Source organism: Panthera tigris, chromosome X (assembly GCF_018350195.1).
Source record: "Panthera tigris isolate Pti1 chromosome X, P.tigris_Pti1_mat1.1, whole genome shotgun sequence".
In the NCBI taxonomy this organism is placed as follows: Eukaryota; Metazoa; Chordata; class Mammalia; order Carnivora; family Felidae; genus Panthera; species Panthera tigris.
Genome location: NC_056677.1, coordinates 2337809 through 2360497, shown reverse-complemented (window position 1 = coordinate 2360497; position 22689 = coordinate 2337809). Strand labels below are relative to the sequence as shown.

Below are 22689 nucleotides of genomic sequence, written 5' to 3'. Positions count from 1 at the left end.
CTGTAACTCATGGAGAATATGTTACCCCCAACAGTTAACGGTTGACCTTACACTGATTTCCTGCTAGGTCCTCACAGATACAAGGATGCCCCAATAACACGTGTCACTGGCAAAGCTGTTGATCTCTAGGGCATTTTTTTTAGTGCATTATATTTTTAATTCCTCTGCCACTGCATGATACTGGTTTGCATTTTTATTTCTCAGGTGAAGACTTGCAAATCAATCAGAGCATTAAGTGGATCTCCAGAAGTTTCACAGCAATTTAGAAATGAAACCAAGATTTAATACCAGCCTGCTTAAAAAGTATGTATTCGACAGGAAGTGAAGGTTTCATGTGATTTATTTATTTTTTGGTATCACGTTATCTAAATGGTTGCGATACATAATGAAAACACTGCCTTTACAACAGGAGAAGTCAAACATTTCTATAAAATATATATTTTTTAATTTTAAAAAAATGCCCTTCAAAATATCCATCATCATATGGGCACTCAGTTAAGCATCTGACTCTTGATTTCAAGCCCCACGTGGGGATCTGCACTGACAGTGTGGTCCCTGCTTGGAATAAGTACATTTATTGTGACTTATAAACCTGAGAAACCCACCCACAATTATAACTTTGCATGTAACAAAAAGAAATGTATTTATGTACGTATGCATTATACTTACGTATATGTTTAAATATCACTTCTTTTTAATGTTGGTTTATTTATTTTGAGAGAGAGCAAACACAAACAGGGCAGGGACAGAGAGAGGGAGAGACAACGCCAAGCTCGAGCACAGCCTTGAACCCATGAACCGTGAGTTCGTGACCTGAGCTGAGATCAAGAGTTGGGCGCTTAACCAGTTGAGCCAGCCAGGGGCCCCTAAATATCACATTTTTAATTTAATTTTTTTTAACGTTTATTTATTTTTGAGACAGAGAGAGACAGAGCATGAACGGGGGAGGGTCAGAGAGAGGGAGACACAGAATCTGAAACAGGCTCCAGGCTCTGAGCTGTCAGCACAGAGCCCGACACGGGGCTTGAACTCACGGACCGTGAGATCACGACCTGAGCCGAAGTCAGCTGCTCAACCGACTGAGCCACCCAGGCGTCCCTAAATATAACATTTTTATAACCATATCACAGTTGCAAGTTGTGGAGGCTTTGATCATATTATAATTCAAGATGAATTATATCTATGTAATATATATATTTATGTGTACATATATTACAAATTATTAACATTACATATTACATTTTACATAATACAAATATATTATGTGTATATTTATATATATTATATAAATTACTTATATAGTATATATACACGCCATAAAACCTTGGTTTGCGAGAATAATTCGCTCCAAAAACATGCTTGTAATCCAAAGCACTTGTGTATCAAAGCGAATTTCAAGAACATTGGCTCAGTTGTAATCACGTGGCATTGGGCATCACGTACCACTCGTTAATGCGAGACATCTGTCGTTCATCAAGTAAAAATGTATTAGAAATGTTTGCTCGTCTTGTGGAACACTCGCAGAACAAGTCACTCACAATCCAAGGTTTTACTGTGTATATAAATGATAAATACATATGAATATTTAGGTGCCGCTTATAATTTACTTTGTATCTGCTGACATTTAATATTCTTTAGTATGATCATAAGCAACACAGAGCAAGACAAGTTCACCCACCTTAAAAATACTACCAAATGGGGACGCCTGGTGGCTCAGCCGGTTAAGCGTCCGACTTTGGCTCAGGTCACGGTCTCACACTTTGTGAGTTTGAACGCCGTGTTGGACTCTGTGCTGAAAGCTCAGAGCCTGCTTGGGATTCTCTCTCTCTCTCTCTCTCTCTCTCTCTCTCTCTCTCAAAAATAAACATTAAAAAAAAAAACTACCAAGTGTCTGTGTGAACTCTGACATCCATCCTCTCTGAGGACATCCCTGTTTCTGGCCATGTGCTGACAGCTCAGAGCCTGGAGCCCGTTTTGGATCCTGTGTCTCCCTCTCTCTCTGCCCTTCTCTCTTTCATGCTCTGTCTCTCTCTCTCTCTCAAAAATAATTAAATATTAAAATAAACAAATAAAATAAACACTTGTCACCTACCGAGAGCATTTGCTACAGGACCACACCGTATCACTATCCCCCCATTGTCATCCAGGGTGCCATGTCGATGATGCATGCCGTGCAACACAGATGGGAAAAATCCTCATGCAACTTAACAACATGGTCACATTTTCCTGTAGTTCTGCCGAAACACAACTTTGTGAGAGCTCCCTCTGTTGCCGCCAAGGTAAATGACACCTGCTACAAAAGCATAGCTCCCATGTCCGCAAAGTCTCTGGTAGCCTTGAACGTCTGATTCTCCTTCTGGAAACATCCCGTACAGACTAGAGTATAGGCGGGTGGCCTGCGTCTTTTCCTTGGGTTTTTGGGTTTTTGTTGTCATTGGGAGCATGCTACAATGAGCTGGTGTTCCCGGAGCTGTATCTGTAGAAATTCTTGGAGGGTTGCATTTGAAATATGTGCTGCTCAACAAAAATACTGTTTCTACCAAACTCCCGGAGGACCAACCAATTTAGAATTATTTCTTTTTATTTCTTTTTTATTTTTTTAAATGTTTATTTGTTTTTGAGAGAGAGAGAGAGAGAAAGACAATACAAGCTGGGGAGGAGCAGAGAGAGAGACACACACACAATCCGAAGCAGGCCCCAGACTTAGCTACAAACACAGAGCCCCACACGGGGCTCAAACTCACGAGCCGCGAGATGGTGACCTAAGGTGAAATCAAGAGTTAGACGCTCAACCTCCTGATCTGTAAAGACCATCATCCACTTTTTTTTTTTTACTAATGACAACCTTCGTCTCTCAGGAGTGGCTGGAAACGCTCCCTTCTGGGTTTCATATTTGGGGAACACTTCTTCGTGTCCTCTTCAAGGCACTCGGGGGTCATTTTTTCCTTCTCTGTCAAAGTTTACAATAATAACTTACAGTGTGGAACATGGCGTTTTGTGACCATTTTTCCTGCATCTCTTTAAAAACTTCCAGACTTTTGAGCGCAGGAGGTTGGGAACCCCGACCCAAGCCAGAGGAGGTACATGCCCATCACACTCAAGATGAACACACAATCCAAAGAGAAAGCTCATAGGCCAATGGTCCATGTTGCTGCAATTTATATTTTCGCTCTAATACATACCCAGTTTTAATATAGGATCCATCTTGATTAACAGACTCAATGTGTATTCTCAAATGTATAATAAAATAGAAAGAAAAGCCATAAACTGTGCCAAAAATTGATATGCCATCAAGCCCAGTGGCTCCGGGCATTAAAAAAAAAAAAAAACTAAATCATGAATATTTCTTTTTCAATTCTCTTGGGCTGAGCAATGCATAACCAGCTTCTCTACAGATTAGATAAAAAAAAAAAACCATTGGATGGATATACTGAATTCAGCTAAAACATTATATTCTAATGCATGTGCCATTTGAGATATATCTTACTCTTTTTATACAGAGTGAGTCCCTGCCTTTTATTATTTTTTTAATAACATCAGATTACCGTGGCCACAAATCAACTCGTGAGACCATAAGCAAGTTACTGAACTATTACTATTTTTTAAATTTATTTTGAGTGTGGAGGAGATTTAAGAATATTCACAGGCTGGTTCAGAACTACATTCAAATAAGCCATCAGTGAAGGCTGGGCGGATAAGACAAGCTCTCAGTGCTTCGTCTGTACGCCTTCAACTTGTCAGAATACTTGAATACCCTTTCCTTTCATAATAAACTGTCCCAAAGGTCATGGAGCAGGATAAAAAAAAACAAAAAAACACGTGATAAATGTTCTCATCTTTTGCATTGCAATGGAAAGTATTCACTGAGCTTCACGGAGACTGAAACTTTAGCCCATGGCTTTTATACTGAATTTCTGGTCTCCTGTTTTTGTTATTGACATTTGATAATAGCAAAGAGAATAGCATTGATACCATTTACCTTAAGATGTTCCATTAGCAGATACACCCACGGAATTAGCTTTGTAGAGCCCTGTCCCCACGCACTGTGAGGGCTCCCTGACTGTCACATCCTCTCCGGAGGGAATCAAGTGCTTTCCAAAGGACATGCGTTTTTCCAGTTAGGCGTTTAGGGGGTCGGTGTCCTTTTAGAAGCTCCCCCCAATCTCAGAATGTGGCGTGTTTATTTACAGTGACACTCTCACAGTTAAGTCGCACCCTCGTGTTTAGTGAGTGGCGAACATTTTCACAGAGTGACCCAGTGTCTTTGGAGAAACAACCCCAAAGAGTCGGGAAATTTAAGTCGGGTGGTACAATAGCAGACACTGAGCGTGTCAGGTTCATGGGGAATGTAGCAACAGCAAGGAAACAGCAGGTGCTGGGGATATGCTGGGTCAGAGTTTGCACAGACACGACCCTGTCGGTTCTGTTCTAACTTGATTAGAAAACCCTTAATCAAATACTGATAAGCAAGGTCCTTAAAGCAAAACGCTGACTTCAGTATACGGGGTAACCTCTCCTACAATAGCCAGTGAGAAGACCCTTTCTTGTTATGAAAAAAAGTATATTATTCTTTTTTACTTTGCCTAAAATTTGCATGGATGATAACGCTATTTCTTCTGCCCACATCTCCGGGTACCTGTTCCTTTGCCATTTGCAAGATTTTCCCCAGGCTGTCAGAATACCTGGAAGGATTCTCTAGCAAGGATAGCAAAAAGGCTATGCCCAGAATGAGCAAAGCGACTCTATAAAGAGAGCACAACAGACACATTTAGAATACGGAGGTGTAGAGGGTATATACTGTTTTCAGAAATCAGTTTCTATTTCTGATGAATGACCTCCCTGTTCCCCAGATGGATGCGTATGTAGTTTAGGTTACCCGTTAGGGCTCAAATAATTCTCCTGACCTCTCTGATCTTTTTTTAAAAATGTTTATTTGTTTACCTTGAGGGGGGTGGAAAGGCAGAGAGAGGGAGAGAGAGAATCCCAAGCAGACTCCCTGCTGTCAGCGCAAAGCCTGACGCGGGGCTCAGTCCCACGACCGTGAGCCCAAGTCAAGAGTCAATGGGTCAACCCACTGAGCCACCCCGGTGCCCGCTCAGTCTGCCCTCTCTGATCTTGATTCTTAACGTAATCCATTCTGAAAGAGAATGGGAACTGGCATCAGTTTTCCTTTTGTGTTTCATTCCCGAGTTCTCCTGGTAAAGGTAGACACAATTATGAGAGGCAGGCATATGAGGACATAGTTTTTTAATCCTAAGAATTGGCTAAGATAAAGTGGGCCCCTCAGGCCATTCAAAAGACTAAGGCAAATCAAACGGAAGTAGATCGTTTGTGGGGAAATACAACGATGCCTTTGGGTCAGGCTCTACGCAGTGTTCTCTCTTGAATGGAAGCCTCCGAACGTGGAAAGAAGCCTTCCCGATGTTTCCATTTTCCATGAGCCACCACTTAACCTTATTAATATTCCCTTATAATCTCTGTGGAGCTGGTCTTTTGAAGTAATTTATATTATTAATTATTCCCTTCGGATACTTTCTGAGATCAAGAAAGGTGTCAGGATATTGTCGACAACGACCACCTACTTTCTATACGTGTTACTCTGCTGTGGCTACTATAAGAGAAACCGTGGACCCGGGGGCTTATGAACAAGGGAACTTACTTCTCACAGTTCTGAAGGCTGGATGTCCACGATCAAGGCACCTGCAGATGGAGTTTCTGCTGAGGGCCTTGCTTCTGGGTTCATGGACGACATCATCTCACTGCACCGGCATATGATGGAAAGGGCCGGGGGCTTTCTGGAGTCTCTTCTAAAAGGACACCTAATCCCACCATGGGGACTCCACCCTAAAGTGGAAGGAATCCCGCCCCACTGCCTAACACCATCACCTTGGGGGTTAGGATGCCAACATGAATTTTGGGGAGGGGGACACAGGCATTCAAATACAGATATTTACCAACATATATTTACCATGTACCCACTACTTGGGTAGGTAGAGACTGTTACACAAGGTCTCTGTGCTCACTGACTTTATATTTGAGGTTGATTCTCGGTAAACAATAAGGAAGACACACAGATGTTGGAAATCACCATACACAGCATGACTTTAATAAGCAGGATGAGGGGTCCGTAAGTGGAAGGAGAAGGTATATGCAGGGGTCACTGGTGATCATGGGTCTGTCCATGTGAGCCCACACTCACCTCACTAGCCATACAACAGGTGTAGACACCAAGCAGGTTCAAGGCTAAATTTGCATCCATTGTACCATGGGAGCATTTGAGCTGAGAATGCAGATCCCTCCAGGCCCCTTAAGAGAAACACCGTCAATCATCTGAACTAGTCAGTTCTCTTTTCACAGGTGCCTCCAAGTAAATGACTATTTATTCCCTCAGCTGATGGATATCAATGAATCCAGAGACACCACCCCCATATGGCCCCAGTGTCAAACATATTCCATCGTGACTTGCAGAGAAAAATCATATGCAGGGACAAAGTCGCAAGGGAGATCCAAAGAAGCCCATCTTTCTAGAGCCTTCAAGAGGCCAAGGTGCTCCCACGTTTCCATGGCTGCAGGGACACAGGAGTAGTTGTGAGTTCAGCTAATCATGCACTCCTTCTGGCATATGGACCTACCTCCTGCCCACCGAGAATTTCCTTCAGACCAGACAACTTTCTCATCAGCCAACAAATCCACCATACTCTCTGGGAAGGGTGAAGAAATGATACTCCCAAGATTTATTATAGAGCATTACTTATATAATTTGTTGGACAAAAAAAAAAAAGAAAAGAAAAAGAAAAAGGAACAATGATAGAGACAGTCTCCCTGGATTTTCTTTCTTTCTTTCTTTCTTTCTTTCTTTTTTTTTCTTTTTTTACTTTTATGATTTTTACTTTAAAAGTCATTTCGAAGACATCCCCTTAGGTAAAATAGGATATTCTTTATTTTATTACAAGCAAAAGAATCAACTTTAATTCACTTCCCTAGAGATTTTCCAACTTCTATAAAGATGATAATGTGCACAATAAAATTTAACTGACTTCTAGAAAATCTACTATTAGGAATTTCATTTGAAATCATCTTGAACTTTTTAAAGGCTCTTTTTTTTGATGTAGTCGGATGCTCCTCCTTCTTCAGAAGGAAGAAGGCTTCAGACTATGACAGATTTTCCAGAAAGGCCTTTAATTTGGTGCCTCAGGCTTCTATCATGAAAATAAACATGTGATGTGAAACAGAGGAGCTTATTTTGATTTTGTTGACACTAAGTTACAAAATAACAAGGACTCGATTGTGGATTTTAACAAGGCCATTAACATGATAAGAAAGCTTGCTGTTAAACCACAAGGACAATTCGGGTCAAAACTTACAGTTTTCCAAATATTTATTAAAGTTCTTCAGCAACTTCTTTCTGCAACTATGGCAACAAGAAAACAAAAGTCTATGAATGCCATTTTCCAGGATGTGCCCTGAAAATGTTTATAGTAAATGTGCTTCCACATAAATTACTCAATGAACTAGACATAAAATGTAATTTTGTTATGTTATTAAAAAGTATGTCAGAAGGACCAACATTGGGCACATAATTCAATCCAATGCCTAAAACCTATGCCCTTCATGTTTTTAAAATAAATATTTGATGCTTTTGTATTTTTCTTTTTAAAGACTTTTTTTTTTAATGTTTATTTTTGAGAGACAGTGAACAGGAACATGGTGGGGGGGGGCGGGGGCGGGGACAAGGATCCAAAGTGAGCTCTGCTCTGACAGCAGAGAGCCCCGTGCGAGATTCGAACTCATGTACCTGCGATGATGACCTGAACCGAAGTTGGATACTCAACCAACTGAGCCACCCAGGTGCCCCTAAAAGACTTTATTTTTTAGAACAGGTTTAGTTTCATGGCACAGTTGAGAAGAAGAGACAAAGAAGTCCCATACACCCACTGTCCCCCACAAATGCACAGCCTCCCCCGTTATCCACGTCAATCAAAGTAGGACATTTATTACAACTAATGAGCTCACAGTGCCATGTTCTCATCCTGTAAAGTCCATAGTACACATTTGGGTGCATTCTTGGTGTTGGACCTCCTGACTTTGACCAGGTGTCCACCGTAGCTTATCATACAGAATAGTTTCACTGCCCTAAAAAATCCCCCGTGCTCCGAATATTCATCCCTCCGTCTGCCCCAACCCCACAGTGCATATACTGGTTCTGTTTCTCCAGGGAACCCTAACACAATGGTTCATTCTTTTCTCCTAATTATGGAGGAAACACTGTTAGATAAATCTGTAAATTCAGTTTGACCAAGATCAGACAGGTAAAAGAAGAAAGGAAAAAGGAAGAGAAAGGTTTTCTGCCCCCTGGGATCAAAAACAGGAACAAATGTGGCTCATCAGCCGCACAAATGTCCAGCACCCATCACCCCACAGGCAAAATTATCTCACTGGTATGGTGGACCCTTGAGGAGCTGACAGCTGAAGAAGTTCTTGCTGAGAAGTGAGCTGCATGGCACCACATGGCGTCATCTACCTGTGGGTCGACCAGTTGTACAAAAGAGTTCCACAGAGTATATTGGTCTCCCCCAAAAAGCCAAGAAGAGACCAGGTGTAAGGTGTTAAGGGGGGTCATCTGTGTCTCCCTGAGTCAGTGGTTAGGTTGAGCTCACATCATGTAATCGAGTCACCAAACCCATCACCTTGAGATGCATTCTGGACTCTGGAGCCTGGGAAGCTGCAGCCTCTCCTGAAGAGAAATACCCCTGCAGCAAGGCAAGCCAAATCCACCCTTTTGTAAAGAAAAATCAGTGACCCCTTCTAGGGGCCACAAAAGAAGACATCAGTCAGATAAGATCGGACCCCTCTTTTCAGGGGACAAACTCAGTGGGCAGAATAATGGCAGACGGGTTTCATCAAGCTCAGTTGTATGACTTAGGAAGAGTGAAAAACGGAAGTCCCGTCTAACGGGTTGTAACTCGTTGGATGCTGCTGCATAAACACCATCTGAGTCCCTTCTCTCCTCCCTTGTCTCCTTCATTTCTTCCTTTTTCTCTACATGTATGCGACGTGCAGTAGACACATTCTTCTTGTAAAGCTTTCAGTTGAAAATGGAACTCAAAGGACGAGCAAAAAAGATATCTGCCCTTGAGGACTTCATACTCTGTTGCAGAACCCTGACTGGCAAAGTAGAATCACGATGGGGCTCCACGATGGCTGGTCTTCCCAGGAATGGACACGAGAAAGGAAGAACTTCTTCAACAAGATACTCAGTGCTCTTAAGGACAAGCTACTACCATGACGTGGCTGGTAGTGGTAGTACCTCACATGAAGTGACCCAAATCGGAGTATGAATATTAAATACGTTTCAAAATTAGAGCAGGCATTGAAAGATATTCCTTTCGTGGCCCAGTTGGATTTGCTTAACTCATTTGATATACGGCACCATGTGGCAACCCGCAACAGCAAGGTCTCAAATAGAATTTCTAAATGTTAGATCAAAGGAGAGTGAATGGAGAAACAAAAAAGGATCCCACAACTTGATTTGTAAGACATCTGCCGAATGTTGGGAGGCTCAAGTCTGGCCGCAGGTGGCTATGCACCAAGAATGAGATGGGAGATCTCAGGGATCCTGTTTCCACAAGACGTCCAGCGCCTCAGTCTCCCCACTGCCCGTTGGATGGTGCACACCGCATATCCACGGCAAGGTGCACAATGCATTGCAGGATGGATCAAGCAGTAGAGCGCGAGTTATTCTTTTTATGGGATACATAATCTTAACCAGCAAGACCAGATAACAGGCAGGCACTCATGAGTGATACCAGAATGCATTTGTAAAGAAGCACAACTCACATCAAATTATTATCGCGCTGGGTGTAGCCATATACAAAGGAGCTGATGTTGGTTTTGAACCCCCTTTGGAGATTCATGCGTGACATTTACAAAATTGCATGAAAAATGCCAACCTTTATTCTAGAATTGGAATGACTATATTTCAGTGGGCATGTGTCCCTAAAATGTAAGCACTCTTCAAATGTGCAGACAAAACTCCCTTACTACGTTGGTGGATGGTTTATATGGCAGGATGCTTTACCGATGTCCTCATCTTTGTGGTTTTCTCAATCCTCCCCTCTTCCTACCCAAGGTTTGAATGGTGGCGCTTTCCAGGAACCAGATCCTAGTTGTCCTCAGGCTCATTTAGGGGACTTTTTGTTTTTGTTTTGTTTTTTGGTAACAAAGCTCCCTCAGAAATTTTAAAGAGAGATTTGCCTTTCTTACCTAGAAGTTTCTTGAACCCATAAATTCCAAACAGAGCAGTTCCTCAGAAAGTTAAACATGGACTTTCCATATGACTTAGCTTGACTCCGTATGACATCCCCCGCCTTCATACATACCCAAACCAGTTGAAAGCCAGGACTCAACACACGTTTGTACACCAATGTCCACTGCAGCATTAGTCACAGTGCCCCACAGGTAGAAGCAGTGTAAAAGTCCAGCAGATGAAGGGAGAAGTATATGCAGTAGAATGGGGCACAAACATACAATTGGGTTTTAAAAAGGCAGGAAGTGCCGCCATGCTACAACATGGATAACTTTGAGGTCATTATGCTGGGTGAAATAGGTTTGTCACAAAAAGACAAGTTCTGTATGACTGCACTTATATGGAACGTACAGGGTCCCATTCATAGGGACGGAAAGTGGAGGATGGCTCTCAGCATCTGGGAGAGGGGGCTGAGGACTTAGCATTTAATAAGGTGAGAGCTTCAGTTTGGGGAGATGGAAAAGTTCTGCAGACAGACGGTGGGCATGGTTGCCCAACAATGGAGTGTATTTAATGCCGGGAGACTGTACACTTAAAAATGGTTAAAAGGACACATTTTAGGGGCACCTGGTTGGCTCAGTTGGTTAAGCATCCAACTTCGGCTCAGGTCATGATCTCGCGATTCATGAGTTCCAGCCCTGCATTGGGCTCTGTGCTGACAGCTCAGAGCCTGGAGCCTACTTCGGATTCTGTGTCTCCCTCTTTCTCTGCCCCTCCCCTGCTCACACTCTGTCTCTGTCTTTCAAAAATAAATAAATGTTAAAATGGTACATTTTATATACATACCCCTGAAACACATATAATGGAGGCCAACAGAGAGAGAGAGAGAGCGTCCCAAGAACAGTTGTATTGAAGGCAGGATCCCCATGGAATGGGAATGTAAGAAGGGGTGCTGTGTCTCTGGAACCCAGTGGTTCCCAATGCTAGTGTCCCTGAGGCAAGAGTGAGTCCACAGATGGACGTGGCTGGAGGCCTGGCCCAAACGTGCTGAATCCTGACACAATCTGACTGACCTTCCTGACTTCCACGTGAACCATTGGTGCAGATCTGGGAAGCAGCCTGGGTTCCAGCATCAATCACAAGAAAGTTGCAAGGGTGCAGAGTGATGCAGGGGGACTCTACCACTGTGTTGGGGCCCACGTGGCCTCCTAGCTGCTCACAGATGCCCGCTGTCCCTGGTGCCTCAATGCCCACCCTCCAGTGACTAATCAGTTTATTACTGCTTCACATGGAGGAAGTCAGGATGATATATGCTTCATTTCCAAGGTTAAATTACATTAAAGTCATGTAGGGATTCAGACTGGACACACGGCATTTAGTGGGCAATCTCTGTGCCCTCCTCCCCAGGTCCTGGCAACTTCTTGTCTCCATGCATTGGTCTCTGACTTCATAACCTACACCACCACGAACAGAGAGCTATTTTCCTCTCTCCATAGTTCCCAGAAGCTAAAATGGAAATATGTGAACATCCATGAAGCCAGGAATTTCAATTACTGCATGTGGAGGGGCAGAGAGAGAGAGGGAGAGAATCCCAACCAAGCTCCGTGCTGTCAGCACAGAGCCCAATGCGAAGCTGGAACTCAACAAACCGAGATCATGACCTGAGGCGAAACCAAGAGTTGGATGCTTAACCGACTGAGCCACCGGGGTGGCCCTTGAATGTATTTTTCCACCAAGGCCCCCAGGTGTACTTTTTCATGTTTAAAATGGAAAAGGCGACATCCTTCAAATTTGCATGTTTATTCTCAGAATAGCACAGACAGTGTAGTTCGGTCTATGCTCTCAAGAACTATTCCTGGCTGCATAAATGAAAGAAATGTCAACCCTATACGTACTAGTTCCTATCATACAAAACCATCTATACCCCTCTGAGAATTTGTGCTGCCTTAATATTCGGATGCACCGTGAATATAGGCTGATGGTCCTCAGGACTATGTAAGCTAGCATTTGTTTAAAAAGGAGAAGCTATGAAGATAATCTCTCCAAGACATCTTTAAGAAAGCCATTCGTACAAACAGATCATAAGAATGCAGTGGACTAAATGATGGCCCAGGAAGAACTTGGGATGAAGGCTTTGGTACAAGATGGAAAAGCTAATTGTGAAGTGTTCCTGCTTTTAAAAAAGGTGGTTATGGGGTAATGATTTTGCATTCAACATGAAGATTTTCTTCATTTCATTCCAATTATTTTTCTCTTTCGCCAAAGCCAGTCCGTGGGCTAGCGAAGAAAAGCGAAATGCCACGTAGCATGTACACACAATGAAAAATGAGGCAATAAACCTTAGAGAAAATACATTTCAAAGAGGTAATTCATAATCCCAATTAACAAACATACGGGAACAAGACTGCGTCTGCGTCTAATTTTAGTAGGAGAGGCAGGAAAATTTTCAAAGTGAACACAGTATCATTGTCTGAAGCATTCTCCACAAAGAAACTATAAATTCAGCGCGAAGCAGTCTTGTTGATAAAATAGGAGTCATTTTCACGTCATCATATAATTTATGGAACATTTTCGCACACGTAAGTTTCTTGGATCAAAAGTCTTTCTGAAGGAAGGAGGCCATGGGCATTATCTCTATTCTGCAGAAAACTAACAGAGGCTCATAAATACTGAAACTTGTCAAATTCACACACACACACACACACACACACACACACACACACCGTCATTTTAGGCTATCTACATACACGGTTGCTCTTCCGAGGCCTTTAAATGCGATAATCTGCATCTAGGCATGGATTTGAGTTCATCGAAGGTAGTTTTTCTCTTCATATTTTTCCTACTATTGTCTTTTTTAAGATGCCATTTCTTCGTTGTATTGAAGTATAATTAACATACAATTTTATATTAATTCCAGATGTACAACATATCGATTCAACAATTCCATACATTACCCAGGGCTCCTCTCACTAAGTATAGAGTATTCCTCAGTCACCCAACAACGTATTACAGTATTATTGACTCTATTGCCCATGCTGTGCTTTTCATGTCCATGGTTATTTATTTTCTAGCTCTTGATCTCTTTTCCGTATTTCACCCATCCAACTACCCACCTCTGTCTGGCAACCAGCAATTTCTTCTCTGTATTTGGGAGTCTGTTTTGTGTGTGCATCTGTTTTGTTTCTGAGATTCCACGTGTGAGTGAAATCACATGGTATTTGTCTTTCTCTGACTGTCTTATTTCAGTTAACAGAATAGTCTACAGCTCCATCCATGTTGTTGCAAATGGCAAGAGTTCATTCTTGTGTATGGCTGAGTAATATTCCATTGTGTATATGTACCACGTGTTCCGTATGCATTCATCTTAGTGATGACACTTGGGCTGCTTCCCTAATTTGACCGTGGTAAATAATGCTGCAATAAACACAGGGGTGCCTATATCTTTTTGAATTCGTATTTTTGTTTTCTCTGGGGAAATAAACCCTAGAATTAATAGGATCATATGGTATTTCTAGTTCTAAATTTTTGAGGAACCTCCATACCGTTTTCCACGGTGGCTGTACCAATGTACGCAGAAGACACGTGACATGGCACTTTTATAGCAACGTGGCACTGATGTCATCGTAAGACTTGATTACACATGAGGGTTATTTTATTTCCCACTTACTCACCTCCAAAGTGAGTTGAGCTAACAGTACAGTTAGCACTAAAGAGTGGCTTGCGGTCTGAAGGCAAAAAGACAGGGTCTCCGCTTCTGTTTCTACAAAGGCAGTCCATCTAGTTCAAACATTAACCCAAAACACATGAGGTGCAATTGGAAAAAAATCATTCAGCAGAATGACCCCTGCATGGCACGCTGTATCGCTCAGGACGTCGTAAACATAAGTGTGAATGTGCCCACCATCCCCTTGACATCTTCCTAAATGCAGATCCTGCTTCAATGCCTGAGAGTCTGGCATGAAGTTCACCCCCAGGAAATTGTCGTGTTGCTCATCCAAGAACCATTCTCTGAGGCACAAAAACCTAGATTTTGGGGTTTTTACGGGTTTTATGGTCACAGCCAGGCACGCCTGTGGGTTTCCACCTGTCAAGATGCAGCCATTTGAACACGTTGGCATCTTACCCAGTGTACGCACTTGACAAGAATCCTATCAGGTTTTTATCAGCTTTTTTGAGATGTAATTCGTATACCATAGAATGTGCTGTTGAAAATGTACAAGCCAGGGGCACCTGGGTGGCTTAGTCGGTTAATGATCATGATCAGGTCATGATCTCATGGTTTGTGGGTTCGTGCCCCACATCAGGCATTGTGCTGACAACTCGGAACCTGGAGCCCGCTTCAGATTCTGTGTCTCCCCCTCTCTCTGCCCCTCCCCTGCTCATGCTCACTCTCTCTCTCTCTCAAAAAATAAACATTAAAAAAATAAAAAGAAAATGTACAAGCCAGTGTGTGTGTGTGTGTGTGTGTGTGTGTGTGTGTGTGTGTTTTAGTATATTGAGTTGTCCAAGCATCTCCACTGCCTATCCCAGATCATTTTCATCACCACAAAGGGCACTTTTTCACACATGGCTAGTCCTTCCTGATTTCCACGTCTCCAGTTGGGAACCACCCATCTACATTCTGTCTCTATGGATGTGCATATTCAAGGCAGTTCATATAAATGGACTCCTACATTGCGTCTTTGATGACTGGCTCCTTTCACTTGGCAGAATGTTTCCTTTGCCATGTTTTAAATATGCAGTATCATGGATACTTCCAATCAGGATGCTAGAAAAATACCCTTGCTGTAATCGACGATGTGTGTAATTCCCAGAGAATGTGTGCATCCTGGAAACAGATATTTCTTATGTTGACCTTCTGGACTAAAATCACACTCCCTCGAACCTAAGTGTTGATAGATGCTCATGTACATCACAGTAGGCTTCTGTGGTTTCAAACGCAGATTCCAAGAATATCATGTTTTAGCATCTACCCAGCAACGAACCAACAGAGACCAAGACCAAAGTACATTTCAGGTTTTCTAACCAAATTCCAGATGTCTTTTTTTCTCTCCTTCTCATATGTTCTGACTTGTCTCTGTTTTCCGATTAAACACAGCAAAAGCATTTCTGTGTTTGTTTTCCCCCGAATTGCTTAATAATCCAGGAACAGCTAGGAATGTTATGAATCACTTTGGTGCATCAATTACTCTGTCCTGTCCTCCCAATGCTGCTTTAGACAGACATACTGACAAAATCTAGAAGAAGGTATCGGTTGAGTCGTGGATTCTCTCAGAGTAATACTGTCTGCTTTTTAATAACGTGCAGTTTTCTTTCAGCACTATGTCAATCCTCAAACTACGATTTTGCATGAAAATTACTTGATTTAAAAAAAAAAAGAAGTGTTGAGTTCATTAACACTAAGTGCTGGGAATTCAGCTAAATAATTCTTTCTCTAACTAAGCTCGACAGCCCAGCACAAAACGCAAAACCAACAATTTTCCTTTAAAGATCAATACTTTATCAAGGTTTATTACAGTGAGGAAATATTCCTTCTTCGATGGCTTTTCATCCTCTTTCTATCAATAACACCATTCTCCACTTCTGGTAATAGCTTGCCATGGATCATTAGATAAATGCCTTTTTAATAAAGAGAATCCAGGTGTACTGGTAAAATGCTATGATTGAGTATCTTTAATCTCTCGGCTTCATTAGGCAGGGACAGGCTATCACGCTCTTTTCTTATTCATTCGGCTCGAGCTGCCAACCTTTCCCTGTGGCTATTAATGATGACAGCTCATTCATTACTTTATGAGAATAGAGAAACATTTCCATCTTCATTCTACGTATTTCTCCATCCTCCAAGACTGGCAATTTAGAAACCCGCTTCCGTACCCCCAGAACCCACTGCCTCCACTGCCTTCCCTAGCAGCCACTGCCAATATCACCATCCAAATGCAGAGTTGAGAGTCACTGGTTCAATTGGTTCTGAATATTTTTCCCCCCCAGTTGATGTAGGTGTCACACACACGCACACACACACACACACACGGAAATCAAGACGTTGATTATGATTCGAAGGACATCAAATGACAATAGCACCACGCTTCTTTCCTTCTGACAAGGCATCTGGTAGGGATAATGCTCACTCTGCAAAGGAGAACCCATTACCCAGACCAGTGGGCTCTTGACAGGACCTGAGAAATCACTCAGGTCCGGAATCACAGCTACAGGACAAGTAGAGGGAAGACTCTTCTATTTCCATTCATTTATTTTTTTAATGTTTTATTTTATTTTCTGAGAGAGAGAGCACAAGTGGGGTGGGGACAGAGAGAGAGGGAGACAGAGGATCCAAAGCAGGCTCCGGGCTGACAGCAGTGAGCCCAACGCGGGGCTTGAACTCACCAAGCACAAGATCATGACCTGAGCCAAAGTCGGACGCTCAACTGAGTCACTCAGGACCCCTTCATTCATTTTGAACAAGGAGTAAGACCCCTCCTCTCTTTTAACCACATGGAGGAAGATGGGCGGTTTGGGGAAGATTATTTTTACTATGCTGGGAAGACTGTCATTACTCTACTTGTGGTCTACCACTCAGATTTATAGATTTAGAACAGGAAAGGCCGAGGATAATTCTAAGCTTGGGATTTTTCCAGGCAGCCAGGTAACGAAGGAGTCAGAAAGTGGACAGAAGCTGCCGGCAAGTTGTACCTGCCTGAGAATGGAATTGGCAACCATGAAGCCTTTCAACAGGTGAATGCAACAGGATATCATTCAGGGATACAAGGAAATAAGCTGTCAACCCAGGGAAAGACATGGAGAAAACTTAAATGCATGCTCATAAGTGAAAGAAGTCCATCTGAAAAGGCACCCTATGCTATGATTTCAGCTCTATGACGTTTTAGGAGAAGGCAAAACCATGGAGTCAGTAAAAAAAAAAATCAGTGGTTGCCGGAGACTTGGGGGCGGGGAATGAGCAGACAAAACGCAGGAAATTTTTAGGGCAGTGAAACTATTTTGTATGAGTCTGTAATGGCAGACACACGTCATTATGCATTTGTCCAAACCCAGAGTGCCCAAAACAAAGATAGAGCCAGTAATGCAAACTATAACCCTTTATTAATAATATTCGTATTTTTCATTGATTATCATAAATGTAGCACACTAGTGCCAGATGTTATTAATAGGGCAGATTGTGTAAGCAGGGAGAGGGGTTCGTGGGAACTCTGTGCTTCCAATTTCTAAAAAAATAAACCCGTTACTTTTTAAAGGGTTTGGTTGTCCCAAGAACGGTGACGTTTGCAACCATTTTGCAATGGGTTGTGGCCTCGGGAAGGAGCTTAAAGAAAATCACTTTGCCCGAATTCCACGTGAAAATGGCATGATGATAGGTGATGCATTGGTTTTGTTCTCCTGAGATCTGGGCGACCGTCCAAAGAGCATCTACGATATAAGTTAAGCATAGATTTTATTAAGGGTGGAGAGAAAAGTGCATGGTCTTTGAAGTGAAGGAAATAAGAAACTGAGTTATGACATAGCGATGCATTGTAGACAAAGACAGAACGGTGTTGTTAACGTTGGGTATGCTCAAGATGCACGTACATGTCTACGTATGAGAGAGAAGGCACACGTCACGGTGAGTCCAGACCCGTGTTGGCATTTGTGATTGTTTAAAATAGACTGTAGGAGTTGCCTGGGTTTCTGAATATCTTTTGAATCACAGTGGGGTTCAGAAGTTAGTTCATTTCCCTCTGCAATCTCTACCTTCTAGAAAGTGATAGAATCACAGTGTCTTCTCTATCAATTAAGAGGCACGTATATAGTATTCTATTTGCTGATCTGAGCTTTGTTGTGATTATGGAGAATTAGTATTCCTAAGAGTTGTTTGACACCGGGGGACTGACAGGATTTTGTCTGCATGGGCCAATGGGAGCCTCAGTGGGTGATATACTACCAAGGAAAACACAAAGGAACAGAATACATGTCGCTGTCGTGTGCAGAGAATATATATTTCTTTCCAGCAGTTTTCCTTGCCAAATACAAACACACATCATTTTAGAACATGGCTGTTAATATATACAAATCACACGTATCTTTAGATGTGGGCCAATCCAACCAGAGTAGAATCATGCAGAGCTCAGTGATGTCCTAGCTTCACCGACTGCTTTCTCGGCCATCTCGTTGGGATGGTCTGATTCTGGTACCCGGGGGCAGTGTGCATGGGAGACGGGTTTGTGCGATGCCGTATATGAAAGAACTTTAAAGCACTAAAACCTGTAACTTATTGTAAATGTGTACTTATGTAAATTAGTATATACTATCATAATTATAGACACACATCACATAGATACTGTTATAACATATATTCAATACATATAACATGATGTTATAATGATTATTTATTTCTTTATTTTTAAGTTTATTTATTTATTTTGAGGGAGACAGAAAGCAAGTGGGGGAGGGGCAGAGAGAGAAAAAGAGACAGAGAATACCAAGCAGGCTCCACACTAGCAACACAGAACCCAATGCGGGGGGTTCAAGCTCAGGAAGTGAGAGATCATGACCTGAGCTGAAATCAAGAGATAGACACTTAAGTGACTGACCCACCCAGGTGTGCCTATAACCATTATTTAATATAATCATATTACACATAATATATGTTTATCATTTATTATACATTACATTATCTAAACATAGCAAATAAATTAACATACTTCTATCCTATGTATTAGTTGTATGTATGTAAGAGATATATTACATATATAATATATATTATACACATGTCTATGTACATTATATATAATACATACATACATACATACTATATATAAATATGTAATACATATATATTACATACATGTTATATATTATAGACACATTGTATATAAGTAAATCAATTTAAATATAAGGGTCTTCATAAAAACTCTTCAACTGCAGTTTCCTTGAAACCTTATTCTTTTTTTTTTAAGTTTTTTATTTATTTTGAGAGGCTGAGACAAGGTGAGGGAGGGGCAGAGAGAGAGAAAGAGAGATGGAGAGAGAGAGAATCCCAAGCAGGCTCCACACTGTCAGCCCAGAGTCCTACATGGGGCATTTTCCTGCTACATTGGAGAACCCATCTTTACGAAAAACGTATCTTTTCCTCTTTTGGCCTCTTCCTCCTCTTTCAGTGATCATAAACATTGGTTTCTGAGGGCAAATAGGGCTTCACAGATACCCATTTGTATCTCACAGAAATACCAACCTTTGGGCTGCCACGAGGCTGGGTTCCAGTTAGGAGGAGACAAATCCAGCAGAGATATTTAATAGGATTGTGGGAGCAGGGGTGAGCTGTGGTGGTCACGACCAATGAGTCCTGCACTCACCGTTGAGGTGGAAAGCAATAGGTAGAAGGGACTCCCTTTCCCATCTCACTGTGATAGGCAGATAAAAGCAAAATACGCCCAATGTTGCGTTACATGCAGCCAGTCGCTGCGCATAATTGTGGCGGAGATTGGCTGCTTGGCCCTACAGTATCGCCTGGTCTCCTGTTCCTTGTCACTGTCTAGAATTCCCATCACATCTCCACCTTTACGAGAATTAACCATGGGGTTAATTCTCGTCAGTGGGCTTTGGGCAAGACCAGTGGGTGCCATTGGCAAGCTACGTTCATCCTGTCTGATGGCAAAACCCCAATGGCCAGGGTCACCTCTACCTGCCTTGCACAGGTAAAGCCCCCTTTTAGTCTTTGAAAGAGCACCTGTTTCTCCCCAGTGTGGGCAATAACCCCTGGTGTAGACTATGAGGTTAGCAAGAAATGGATTCTTGTTGGGGGAAGCCATTGTGACTGTGGTCGTCTCTACCGCAGGCACCCTCTCGTGACAACTAACAACAGGCAGACTGAGATCCATGACTCAACACTATGGGCGAACCACTTTCACAGGGAAAGTCAGCGTATTCATTGTTTTAAAAACACTGAAAGACCTCTAGCGTCTCAGCTGTTGAGTGCAACGCAGTGGAGACCCTCTGTCCAAAGCATAGGAGGACCATTATTTTAAGAGTCTTTACACTGCCAAGCCATCATTCGTTTCAGGGTGGAGAAAGCCATGCTTTCCACCATAACATGACTGGGCTCTTGGCCCGTCCACAGGAACATCAAACCCCTCTGCCAGTTGCTTTATGTTGAAGTTTAAAACCTCTTCCTTTTTCTCTGCATTCGGCATTTCCTCTTGCACGCCTCCCAGGCAAGAAAACCATCAGAAAGGTTAAATGAATATGAAGGTGACGGTTTCATACGATAGAATAATTTCGTTTAATGAAAAGAAACTCCATGTAGCTTGTTGCCTTGGGCTGCAGAGATGGGTACTCAGTAAAAGGTCAACTTGATATTTTTTATTGTTTAGATTACTTTTTCTTCCCATCCCTCCAAACACTTGGTGCTTGGCTAAATGAAAATAAAAGACAGATAAGCTCACGGCTCGACATTATTGTCCTCTGCATACAAAGTTCCACATTCCAGATGGGTTTTTTTTCTTTTTTTTTTAATGTTTATTTGTTTATTTTGAGAGAGAGTGTGTAAACAGAGGAGGGGCAGAGAGAGAGAGAATCCCAAGCAGGCTCAGAGCTGTCTGCACAGAGCACCATACGGGGCCCAAACTCACGAACTGTGAGATCATGACCTGAGCCGAAGTCAAGAGTCGGTGGCTTAACTGACTGAGCCACCCAGGCGCCCCAAGGGGATTTTTTTCCCCGTAAAGAAAGCCTTACCCTTGTGAAATAATGCATCGTTGCTGTGCTCGCATTAAGGAAACTTCTTGAAGAAACTTCTCTGTGTTGTATGGTAAACCTGCCTGTGGGTTGGTTCCCTCTTTTCAAACCTGGCGAAGTGCAAAGACGACCCAAGAGACACCTGCCTGATTGGGACTTTGCCAGTGTGAGAACATAGCTATACAACGTCCCTCCCAATGAAACACCTTCCTTGGAGGATACGTCTTTGTTCAGTACTTGGGGTTTAAAGGAAGCCAAAGGAAAGGCAGAAATCAGAAACAGACGCGAGCATCTGACCCAAGACGCGAGCTGACCCAAGAACATACAAGAGGAAGAATTCGTTGCTCGTTTTCCCACCTTCAGGCAACAATATCTGATGATTTTTGAACACGAGAAGCCAACATGGTATATGTATTGCTCAGGCTGGCGGGAATATCGATGGCGGGCCGGGTCATGTCCGACAATCAGTTAATGGTGCGGATCTCAAGTTTTCCTGCATCGCGGGTGGCTTCTCTGTTTCTGAGGTCTCAGAACGCCTCCGTGCCTGCATTTCACTCTGCGGTACAGTTATCGGCACAGTGGCCTGATCCTTCGTGGAATTATTGTGCTAAAACGAACCCGCCGTACATCCATTGATAAGAACTGTCCGGAACGGGCAGACCCGGACACAGAAAGCAGAGTCATGGTCTCCAGGGGCTGCGGGAGGTGGGGAAATACAGAGCATCTGGTTAGCACGCACCGTGTTTCCTCTGGAGCCGGATAAAAACGTCCTGGGACCAGACCGTGGTGACATGGCACACTCTGGTGAGCACACTCAGTGTGCTGCTGAGTTGCACACTTTCACCCGTTAATTTTACGTGAATTGTGCTTCAATGAAACAAGCATGCACTTGCGTGTCATTAGCTCTGAGCAGCCAGTGGGTACAGGCCAGACTCAACGCTCCTCAATGTACCATGAAGGGGCCCAACACCTCGTACCTGTGCAAGCTCTCCACGAGCCAAGTTGGTCCCAGGGCACACCCGAAACATAGGGAGATTCATGATGGCGGCCAGGAAAAGGGGAGCTTCTCCCATGCACAGGAAGGGGGTCGGGGGGGGAGGCTGGGGCTGTTCCTACCTGCATTGCAGGGAGATCGCTGTCTCAGGGCAGGAGTTACAGGCTGTGACATGCAAAAGACACAGCACGCTATGGGTCACAGTTTGGGAGAGCCACGTAACCACCTGTGGGACACCAAATTTCATAAAACGTTTCCCTGGGAAGCTCATACATTTGCTGAGCCTTGAAGGGTGGGTGCGAGTTCTCAGGGAAGACAAATGGGGGAAGGGGGACCTTTCCGTCTGGTGAACAGGAGACAGCAGCAAACTGCAGGTGCCAGATCCCCTGGTGCCACTGAGCTCCCTCTGCCGTTAAAACGGAGATGAGCCGGGCAGGGTGCTCATCACACACGGTGTGCATGTGCTTTGATAGACATGCTTGTTTGATAGACAGAGCTCTTTGCTTTAGGGGCCCTGGGTCTCCAGTCCCTCCTTCTTTTACATGCATCGTGCTTGGTCAAGGTGCCTGTGCCGTTTCCACTGACATGTTGACCCTTAATTTTCCGTACGTGCCTATGGGATCCAAGGGTGCGTTTTGCATAACGTTGACTGGGGAAAGCCCCCACTCTCACAGGCCTCTGCTGTTTTGGGGTTCAGTGCCAGGTTCCTCTGCTTCATCGGGTC

The 22689-nt window shown here is 43.1% G+C and overlaps 1 long non-coding RNA gene across 1 annotated transcript in view; it reads left to right on the top strand.

Annotated features, from left to right (window-relative positions):
- Positions 1 to 218: 218 nt before the first annotated feature.
- The window catches only part of LOC107180455, a 44527-nt gene continuing 22056 nt past the window's right edge, over positions 219 to 22689 (top strand). Inside the window, exons 1-2 of the long non-coding RNA XR_001511214.2 lie at positions 219 to 303; positions 2148 to 2279. This is a non-coding gene — a long non-coding RNA (uncharacterized LOC107180455). The remainder of the gene's footprint in view (positions 304 to 2147; positions 2280 to 22689) is intronic.